Source organism: Solanum tuberosum, unplaced genomic scaffold, assembly GCF_000226075.1.
Source record: "Solanum tuberosum cultivar DM 1-3 516 R44 unplaced genomic scaffold, SolTub_3.0 scf00152, whole genome shotgun sequence".
In the NCBI taxonomy this organism is placed as follows: Eukaryota; Viridiplantae; Streptophyta; class Magnoliopsida; order Solanales; family Solanaceae; genus Solanum; species Solanum tuberosum.
Genome location: NW_006239078.1, coordinates 1,186,817 through 1,198,684, shown reverse-complemented (window position 1 = coordinate 1,198,684; position 11,868 = coordinate 1,186,817). Strand labels below are relative to the sequence as shown.

Below are 11,868 nucleotides of genomic sequence, written 5' to 3'. Positions count from 1 at the left end.
AGCATAGTTATTAGCAATAAAGATGAACCTTTTGTATGTGCTAATCCGGGGAAGGGTCTATTATACATAGCTTATTCTGCTATATTTGCACTAGCCTGAGCTTTTTGGAACTAGGAAATGGTCACTTAGTCATGGGATATTCCAAGAGCACTCATTCATAAACCAGTTACTGGTACAAATAACTCAAAGAAATGTAACCAACGTTTATTGGAGCCAAATGCAGATGGACAGAGACAGATAACACTTGCTAAAAGCTGCACTATTTATTATAAACCTCAGCAAACCTACATGATAACATAAGGTCTGGTAAAAATCTTACCATCCCAGAACCAATTGGGTAATGGATTGTCTTTTCAATATGCTTCATATCAACTCTTACGAAAGATAAAGATATTTGTTGAGAAGATCACCATGCCTATTTTCCTCTGCTGTCCATGGTCTAGTTCAAATAGCCCAGGGAGTGAGGCTGGACACCGGGTAGGAGAACAAAAAAAATACCAGCCACTACTATTCACTAATCCAACTAATAGATACAAGAAAACCGAAATTACAATATATGTATGCTGAAAACGGATGCATCAGATATGTTAATTCGGAAATAGATAGATGTAACTAATTCAGGTCACTATGTATCATATAAATGTATGCTACTTTTTTTTATATATATATATATATATATGTATAAATAACAAACATCATATTTCATCAAGACTATTAGCTTTGAACAGATACTTAATATTCTACAAGACTGTTAGCTTTGACCAGATTCACAAATGGATCAAACAGATTTTAATATGATACCTCATCATTTCAACGTTGGGCAGCAAAAATACATTTGGTGAAATCAATCCTCTGTAGTTTGTAACTTGCAAACGAAGTGTTGAAAGCACCATAACTTTGAATATCAATTTCAACTCCATCGACAAACCCCTAATCATACAACTTTGCAGTGTAACCAATTTAAAGATTCATTAGCAATCAATGCACCACCTATATCATCCTGCACAGTGTCGAGCCAATTGTCCACGGGACTACAAAAGGAACCATCTATAGTATGACATCAGATTCCTAATGGAAAAATGTGCATGTCCCAAATGACAGCAAACATAAGCGCCAAGTTTATTGCAAACGTCCGAAGTGATACCAATTTGCACAGAGAGTACTTGCCCAATAAGAAACTTCACACCTGGGAGTTCAAATAGTACTGTTACCCCCCCCCCCCCCCCCTCTATGGATTTTCCATCTCCAAAAGTAGAGTCTATTGCATAGATCGTGACATAATCAAGATAAGGACCAGGATCACAGACAATATACGACGAAGTCACCCTTGCTTTATGGACTAGAACAAACATAGCAAACAAGAGCTTAACAGCTCAAGTATATGGTGACTGCTTGGAGGAACTTACAACAATTTACCTGGAGTACTTCCTCCATTTTCTTCTCACTACCACACCCTCTCGAGTTAGACGACAAGAAACAAGGAAGATTGCACTCCTGCCCAGTATCAACCCAATTGCATTTGTGTAAGCTAAAGACAAGGTAAGGCGGCACTCTAGTTTGTTTACCCCCACACATTTCTTCAAGAGAATTATGCAAACAAGGAATAGTGTGATCCCATTAGACACCATGAATGGATATTCGATTACAGCAATTTGCATACTCACATTCAACATTACAGTACCTTGGCTAGAAAAAGGAACCAGAAAAACCCGATGTATCCCATTTAGGACTTTTGTCAAACAAAGCTAGATTATCTCGTGGGTTGTCCTCCTCCTCAGTATTAGATTCTTTCATATCATCTAACATCGCAGTAGGCACCTTTGTATTCAAGCTGACATCTACACAGAAGCTATCGTCGCACTGTAGTTGCAAAGTTTCTCCCTCGTGGACAATTTCAAAGCTCACTGTTGTGTGTGACATTTCATCGAACGCCTTGTTTTCAGCATTGAAAAAAGGTCCCGATACCAAATTTGCTCCCTCTACTGACTTTGCATTCCCTGTATGAGGTGAGTACCTGTCTTTAAGAGCTTCAGTCTCAGTATTACTTCCAGTAATCAATGCCTAGGAATCCACATGTTAATACGTCTCTGGCAATTTATAAAGCACAAGGTCCGCCTTTGAGTTACCAGTTTCATAAGCAAAATCAAGGGCAGATGATGCTGGAAAATGACTGGGAGACACCACAGCTGATTGTGAAACTATAGGGACATAATTAACGCAGTCAAAAATGAACTTGTGATGAATTAGCTAGACGCCCCACTACATTGTTGTTGGTTTGTTATTGAAACCACTGAGCAAATTTACCCTTGAAATGCTTCCAATCAAAAATTAGCTTATTGTGAAATAAGCTTCACCATAAAGGTAGAATGAAGGAAGGGGAAAATAATCATCCTCGTCAAAGCCAAGATTTGTGAAGTACAACTGGGCCTGAAAATCCAGCTCTCTGGGATGCCGTCGCCGCTGAATCAAGGTAGAAACATCGCCATTGTTGGAGACCGATGGATGAAAGCACCAATGTAACAAACCTGAAATCTCAACACAAATACTCAAGTATTATATAATCACTGATAGCCAAATTACAACGGCAACACTTAAACTATTGACTTACAATAGAAAATTTGAAATAACAAGTAACTAAGGAAATATATAAGAATGAGGATGAGAAACTTAGATCTAGAAGAAGATTAGAGGAACAAAGATTTTCTTCATAACAAGCATAACCCCTTCTTTCAGACCACTTCTCCCTTTTAACCAGATGCTAATTGGGTCTGATTCCCAAATAAAATGCTCCAACATTTTACTCAGCCCAATCTTTTTCACCACTTCTAACTCATAGGCCCTTACTAAGTTAGCTTTGTTCCAGCAAATTGTGTTTAGGCCATAGGGAAAAACATATTTACTAGCAATAAAGATGAAGCTTTTGGTACCTTCTTTTTTTTAATCTCCCTTTAAAGTAAAGATAATGCATTTTATATATGACTTATTAAATGGGTGCATCTAGGATATAAACTCTTTAAGAAGGACAGCCGGTGCACTAAGCTCTCGCTATGCGTGAGGTCTGGGGAAGGGTCAGAAGGGTCTATTATACATAAATTATCCTACTATATTTGCACTTAGGCCAGCGCTATTTGGAAATAGGAAAGGGTCACAAAGTCATTTACAATTTGAATAAAGAAGAAGAAAGTTTAGGATTTCTTCGACTCCAGGAAAACAAAATTCAAGGTGTAAGTACAAAACAAAAAAGCAGTTCAGAAAAGTTATCATCTATTTTGTATTTGAAGAACTATAAAATCAATTGACCTGATGGAAGCACATTGATTTATTTATAAAAAAATTCTAAAACAGTGGAGTTCCAGGGGAACAAAAAGCATTTACACAAGCCAAATGCTTTGTTTGTTGGTTTGGAAATACTAAATGGCAATTAACAATTCACGGCTACTATAGCATTTTCCTTGATTAGATGTTTACCTTTTTCACCTCTGAAATGTATTCCAAATCAAACCATAGAGTAAAATAGAAGATAGTACTTAGCAAAATATTGCATTTTCAACTTTTACCTTTTTCCCAAGTGGAATGTGCTCCAAATCAACTTGACACAAAATTTGTTGTATTATTATAAAGATTTACTGTATCACATCAAGTCGGGAACATTTTAAAGGGGTTTATACATATTTAATTGTGTCAGAGAGTTGAGGGTTTTTCTTTTACAACATTCTTTCACTTGTGATAAGTTACGATTAGGATTTGTGAGTGTGTAAACACTCTAAAATCTGCACTAATTACCTTAAGATTTTAAATTGAAGTGCTTCAATTTATTGGTATGTTAATATAAGGGTGGAGTAGAAGTGAGGCTTGATGCACATGTCATTCAAAAGAAAGGAAGATTCAAGTATCTTGGGTCTATTATCCAAGGAATGGACAAAGTGATGATAATGTCACACATTGTATTGGTGCAGAGTGGATAAAATGTAGGCTCGCATCTGGAGTATTGTGTGATAAGAAGATGTCATCAAAACTCAAAGGCAAGTATTGCAGAGTGGTGGTTAGAGTATGGCTAGGAGTGTTGGCTAGTCAAGAACTCTTACGTTCACAAGATTAAAGTTGCAGAAATGAGAATGTTTTGGTGGATATGTCGGCATACTATGAGAGATTAGATTAAGAATGTCTGAAATAAGGTACAAGTGATCTCAATAGAGGACACGATGCATAAAGCGAGACTGTGATGGTTTAAGCATATGAAGAGGAAATGCACAGATGCCCATGTAAAAGTGTGAGGGGTTATGAATGGTTTCAGGATAGATAGAGGTAGACTGAAGAAGTATTGGGGAGAGGTGATTAGATAGAACATGATGCAGTCGTAGCTTACCAAAGACATAACCTTAGATAGAAAGTTGTGGAAGACAAGAATTAGGTTAGAAGGTTAATAGGTAGTAGAATATTCTCTTGCATATCCTTCCATAGCGGTAGCCCTAGTATTTCTCCTATAGTTCTTAAAACTTTGAGTTTTTTACTATCTATTTATCTCTTGTACTTTGATTAGCACACTATTTTATTGTAGTTATTTTTCCTTTTTAGGAATATATTTTTCTTGGCAGTTTCTCATTTATTTGTTGTTGATGTCTTTATAGCAGATAAATTAGGTACCACTTTTGCTATGATCGTTATGACTATGGCTTATTCATGCCACGGGTTAATTGGGTATAGAATGTCATATCTAACAACACGTCATATTTTATTAGCCAATTTTTTAAAAATTTTAAATACCAAATTTACGACGTGTCGTCAAATTAAATCCCCCACCGTTTAACTCATTTCCTTTATAACTTGATCTATGCTATAACACAAATTTTATTTTAGCCCATCTTCCCTTTCTCTCTCTTTCCCTTAATTTTTTCTTTTCCCGATTTCAGATCTAATCTTCTTCTTTTTTTCTCCATTTCAGATCTCATCTTCTTCCTTTTTTCTCAATTTCAGATCTCATCTTCTTCCCTTTTTCTCAATTTCAGATCTCATCCTCTTTTCCTTTTAATTTCCAATTCATTTTCTTTCAAGTTTCTCTACCTCCATATCTCAAATTGAAAAGGATTTTCCAATTTCATTCTTTCCCCTTTAAACTATTAACGTTAGTATATTCGATTGATTTCTAGTTTCATATCCCCTGAAAAATTCAAGAACCTATAAGGGTTTTTCTATTTCATTGATATTCTCTTTCTTTCCAATTCAATTTCATCGACTTCCATATCCCAATTCAAAATATTTGATATTCAATTTTCTCAAAAGAAAGAAAAACACTGATGATCCGCAACAACTCTCCGTAACTGTTAGGGTACCAAATCCATTCAATCATCTCAAAATCCCTATTGTTATTGTCACCACTCAATGATGGTTCCCCCCTGCCCCCACTTAATTTCACTTCTGGAGGATCAATACCGGTGGTGATGAGGTGAGAGTAGAGATTAAAAATGTTGAGGAGGAAGTGAAGATATATCAAAAAATAGTTCTATTGAAAAGCTGGAAGAAATCACGTCGTTAGACGTGAAAGACTATGAGGAGTTGGGATTGATTGTAGAATTGGAGGAATTAGGGATAAGTAATTTTGAAAAAGCTAGTGTTGTACACCTTATATGGTACATTAAAATATATGCTAGAATTTTCAAAACTACTTTCTCCTAATTCCTCTAGTTCTATTATCAACCCCAGGTCTTCATAGTCCTTTACGTCTAACGACGTGATTTCCTCAAACTTTCCAACAGAATTATTTTCTGATATATTCTTCATTTCCTCCTAAACATTTTTAATCTCTACTTTCACCTCATCACCACCAGTATTGATCCTCCAGAAGTGAAATTAAGTAGGGGGGAGGGACCATCATTGAGTGGTGACAATAACAATAAGGATTTTTAGCTGATGGGATTCGGTACCCTAACAGTTATGAAGAGTTCCTGCGTTGCTATCAAGGATAAAATTACTCCCTTATAATTGAGCCGTGATGCTACTAAAAGAAGTACTTTAAATATATGTCTGTGCATTTATGTGTGGCACGTTACTCGACTTTCAAGGTAGGTTATTGCTTACTTTTCTCATACTTAACTCGGGTGATGACTTGAAATTACATCATTGCCAAGTTTTACTCAATTTCGGGTATTTTATCACATATGAGGGGTTAATTTGTCAAGATTGACATTATATTGAAAGCAATATGCTTATAGTGGTGAAATGTGGTCTAAGGGCTTGACTTGAAAGTAAATTTATTGAATCGGACAGACTATATTGACGAAAGTCTTGGTTCGAGTCCAGGTAGGGTATATGGACCTCACAAGTCCCTCATGGGTCCCACCTGACAACATTTCCTGTGGAGTGTATGTTAGTAGGGTCATTAGCATTGCATCATATTGCGTTGCATTTTTATTATTGTTTTGCTTTGCGTTGCTTCTTATTGACTATCTTATACTGAACTGCAGGGACATTTTCTAAGTGCACAGTTTATAACATCCTCTGTACGTTATAGTTATTAACTCTGGTTGGTAGGCCTATGATGCCTATGGAGTACGCATGATTTTGTACTCATACAACTCTTGCTGCCTCTTTTTGAGGAAGATTCCGGTGCTAGTGGACTTCTTTTTATACTGCATCTTTCTGGTGAAGGACGCAGAGCACAAGATTATGTGTGTGGACTGGCTCCGCGGATTAGAAAATTGGAGGATTAGTAGGGTCATTAGCATTGCATCATATTGCGTTGCATTTTTATTATTGTTTTGCTTTGCGTTGCTTCTTATTGACTATCTTATACTGAACTGCAGGGACATTTTCTGAGTGCACAGTTAATAACATCCTCTGTACATTATTGTTACTAACTCTGGTTGGTAGGCCTATGATGCCTATGGAGTACGCATGATTTTGTACTCATACAACTCTTGCTGCCTCTTTTTGAGGAAGATTCCGGTGCTAGTGGACTTCTTTTTATACTGCATCTTTCTGGTGAAGGACGCAGAGCACAAGATTATGTATGTGGACTGGCTCCGAGGATTAGAAAATTGGAGGAGAGAGCACAGGCAAGGGCCAAGCAGCGAAGTCCCGTTCCTGTCAGCTGGATTTTTGGTAAAGAGATTAAGATATGAATGCACTTGTGTTGGAGGGCAATGCCATGTTACTTTCTGATCATTAAATTTGCCATAGATTTATGTTAAGAAACTTTAAGGGTATGATATGAAGTCTGTGCAGGGTAGTTGAAGCTAATTCACTAGAGTATTGGTTTTTCTTTTTGCAATTGTGTCTAGGCCATAGGGAAAAACATAGTTTTTAGCAATAAAGATGAACCTTTTGGTACCCTCTTTATTTTTTCCTTTTCAAGTCAAGATTATGCATTATATAAATGACTTATTAGATGGATGAACTATATGACTTACTAAATGGCAATTAGCCAATTAACAATTCAAGGCTACTTTAACATTTTAAAGGGGTTTATACATATTTAATTGTGTTAGAGAGTTTAAGGTTTTTCTTTTACAACATTCTTTCACTTGTGATAATTTACTATTAGGATTTATGAGTTTGTAAACACTTTTACCTTAAGATTTTAAATTGAAGTGCTTTAATTTATTGGTATGTTAATATAAGGGTGGAGTAGAAGTGAAGTTTGATGCACATGTCATTCAAAAGAAAGGAAGATCAAGTATCTTGGGTCTATTATTCAAGGAATGGACAAAGTGATGATAATGTCACACATCGTATTGATGCAGAGTGGATTAAATGTAGGTTCGTATCTGAAGTATTGTGTGATGAGAAGATGCCATCAAAACTCAAAGACAAGTTCTGCAGAGTGGTGGTTAGAGTATTGGGCGGAGTGTTGGCTAGTCAAGAACTCTTACGTTCACAATATTAAAATTGAGAAAATGAGAATGTTGTGGTGAATATGTCGGAATACTATGAGAGATTCGATTAAGAATGAAGATATCCGAAATAAGATAGGAGTGGTCTTAATAAAGGACACGATGCAGGAAGCTAGACTGTGATGGTTCAAGCATATGCCTTAAAAATCACGGGACTATAGGTTAATACATACGAAAAACCAAGAAAGTTGCGTAAATTCTAAAAGTTGGCTCATAAATGCGAAAATATGCCTTATAAATATACCAAGGACATGACCTTAGATAGAAGGTTATTGATTTGCTTGAATGTGTATGTCACATGCATAATTGTTAAAATTCTTGCCTAAAGATATGTCAATAACAAACATGGTATCAAAAGTATTATTACTGACTTAAATAAAGTGAAAAACTTAATGGAAATAATTAGGGGTGTTCATGGTTTGGATTAAAACCGATTCAAATCGAAAAATCAAATCAAACCGATTAAATGAACCGATTTAATTTGGGTTTTGGTTTGGTTTGGTTTTAGATTGTTAAGAACCGATAGTATTTGGTTTGGTTATGGTTTTGTTCGAAAAAATTTGAAGAAATAACCGAACCGAACCAACAAGTTATATACATAAATTTTATTATTATGCATACATAATATATTATATTCATAAACAATTTTAAAGATTTTATATATGTTTCATCAAAATTTATTTATAATTTACTTATGAAAGAAAAAATGTCCAAGGTGAGAACCTTTTTCTTATTGGTTTCATGTATATGAGTATCTATGGAAATTCATTGTAGGACTGAAAATATCATTATCTCTTCCTTCTATGCCAAAATAGTGAATTTTGAAGTTTTATTCAGTAAATTTAATGATCCAAAGTTCTGTAATGCCGGTCATTCTAACTATTTTTTCGTTTGAATGGATTGTTGTCAATTTTTTCACGTTTTGAATGAATTGTTTCTTTTATTTTCTTGTATGGTTAATAACGAAATAACCGAACCAAACCAAACCAAACCAAAACCGAAAACAACCAAACCGATAAATGTATATTATATTTGGTTTGGTTTTGATAATTTCAAAACTAATTAAATTGATTTGATTTTAGTTTTGACCAATAACCTACCCAAACCAACCCGTGAACACCCCTAGCGGTAGCCTTGATATTTCTCCTATAGTTTCTTGTCCTTCGACTTTATTTACTTTCTACTTGTCTTTTGTACTTTTGATTAGCACACTATTTTATTGTAGTTATTTTTCCTTTTTAGGAATATATTTCTCTTGGCAATTTCTCATTTAATTGTTGTTGATGTCTTTATAGAAGATAAATTAGGTACCACTTTTGCTATGATCGTTATTACTATGGCTTATTCATGCCACGGTTTAATTGGGTATAGAAGGTCATATCTAACAACACGTCATATTTTATTAGCCATTTTAAAAAAAAAATATACCAAATTTACTACGTGTCGTCATATTAAGTCCCACATCGTTTAACTCATTTCCTTTATAACTTGATCTAGGCTATAAAACAAATTTCATTGTAACCCATCTTCCCTATCTCTCTCTTTCCCTTAGTTTTTTCTTTTCGTAATTTCAGATCTCATCTTCTTCCTTTTTTTCTCAATTTCAGACCTCATCTTCTTTTTTTCTTCTCAATTTCAGACCTTATCTTTCTCCGTTTTTCTCAATTTCAGATCTCATCTTCTCCCTTTTTCTTCAATTTAAGATCTCATCTTCTCCCTTTTCTCAATTTTCAGATCTCATCCTCTTCCTCTTTTCCTTTTAATTTCCAATTTTCTCTTCCTCCATATCTCAAAAAAGTCAAAAAAGTCAAGAAATGAAAAAGATTTCCCAATTTCATTATTTTCCCTCTAACCTATTAATGTTAGTATATTCGATTGCTATCCAGTTTCATATCCCCTGAAAAATTCAACAACCTATAAGGGTTTTTCTATTTCATTGATATTCTCTTTCTTTCCAGTTCTATTTCATCTACTTCCATATCCCAAATCAAAAATTTTGATATTCAATTTTCTCAAAAGAAAGAAAAACACTGATGACCCGCAACAACTCTTCGTAACTATTAGGGTACCGAATCCCATCAGCTCAAAATCCCTTTTGTTATTGTCACCACTCACCCCCCCCCCCCCTTACTTAATTTCACTTCTGGAGGATCCATACCGGTGTTGATGAGGTGAGAGTAGAGATTAAAAATGTTGATTAAGAAATGAAGCATATAACTTTCGATATATTCTTCATTTCCTCCTCAACATTTTTAATTTCTACTCTCACCTCATCAACACCGGAATGGATCCTCCAGAAGTGAAATTAAGTAGGGGGGAGGGACCATCATTGAGTGGTGACAATAACAATAGGGATTTTGAGCTAATGGGATTCGGTACCCTAACAGTTATGAAGAGTTCCTGCGTTGCTATCAAGGATAAAATTCCTCCCTTATAATAGAACTGTGATGCTACTAAGAGAAGTACTTTAAATATATGTCTATGTGTGGCACGTTGCTCGACTTTCAAGGTAGGTTATTGCTTACTTTTCTCAAACTCAACTTGGGTATTTTATCACTAATGAGGGGTTGATTTGTCAAGATTTTATTGAAAGCAATATGTTTATAGTGGTGAAATGTGGTCTAAGGGCTTGACTTGAAAGTAAATTTATAGAATCGACGAAAGTCTTGGTTCGAGTCCAGGTAGGGTATATGGACCTCACGGGTCCCTCATGGGTCCCACCTCACAACATTTTCTGTGGAGTGTATGCTAGTAGGGTCATTAGCATTGCATTATATTGCGTTGCATTTTTATTATTCTTTTGCTTTGTGTTGCTTCTTATTGACTATCTTATATTGAACTACAGGGACATTTTCTGAGTGCAGAGCTTATAACATCCCTTTATATGTTATAGTTATTAACTCTGACTTGGTAGGCCTATGATGCCAATGGAGTATGCATGATTTTGTACTCATACTACTCTTGCTGCCTCTTTTTGAGGAAGATTCCGGTGCTAGTGGACTTCTTTTTATACTGCATCTTTCTGGTGAAGGACGCAGAGCACAAGATTATGTATGTGGACTGGCTCTACGGATTAGAAAATTGGAGGAAAGAGATTAAGAGATGAATGCACTTGTGTTGGAGTGCAATTCTGAACATTAAATTTTCCATAGATTTGTATTAAGAAACTTTGAGGGTATGGTAAGCAGGTGTAGAGTGTGGCAAATCACTTAATGAATCCGTCCCTGGTGTAGAGTGTGACAAATCCCTTAATGAATCTGTCCCTGGCCTTGCTATCCAATCCAACAAAATATCATGTCCAATAGAAAAAAAGACAATGTCACGGTTCGTCTTTGCAGATATATCAGATTGTACCACTGGTGCATTGATGGATGAATCTAGGACATGAACTCTTAAAAGGGGCTTCCTCTATGTGCTAATCCGGGGAAGGGTCTATTATACATAGCTTATTCTGCTATATTTGCACTAGCCTGAGCTTTTTGGAACTAGGAAATGGTCACTTAGTCATGGGATATTCCAAGAGCACTCATTCATAAACCAGTTACTGGTACAAATAACTCAAAGAAATGTAACCAACGTTTATTGGAGCCAAATGCAGATGGACAGAGACAGATAACACTTGCTAAAAGCTGCACTATTTATTATAAACCTCAGCAAACCTACATGATAACATAAGGTCTGGTAAAAATCTTACCATCCCAGAACCAATTGGGTAATGGATTGTCTTTTCAATATGCTTCATATCAACTCTTACGAAAGATAAAGATATTTGTTGAGAAGATCACCATGCCTATTTTCCTCTGCTGTCCATGGTCTAGTTCAAATAGCCCAGGGAGTGAGGCTGGACACCGGGTAGGAGAACAAAAAAAATACCAGCCACTACTATTCACTAATCCAACTAATAGATACAAGAAAACCGAAATTACAATATATGTATGCTGAAAACGGATGCATCAGATATGTTAATTCGGAAATAGAT

At 35.6% G+C, this 11,868-nt stretch overlaps 1 long non-coding RNA gene across 1 annotated transcript in view; it reads right to left on the bottom strand.

The window, feature by feature from the left end:
• Positions 1-1,553: 1,553 nt before the first annotated feature.
• LOC107061638 (uncharacterized) overlaps positions 1,554-11,868 on the bottom strand; it is an 11,241-nt gene continuing 926 nt past the window's right edge. Inside the window, exon 2 of the long non-coding RNA XR_001474131.1 lies at positions 1,554-2,525. This is a non-coding gene — a long non-coding RNA (uncharacterized lncRNA). The remainder of the gene's footprint in view (positions 2,526-11,868) is intronic.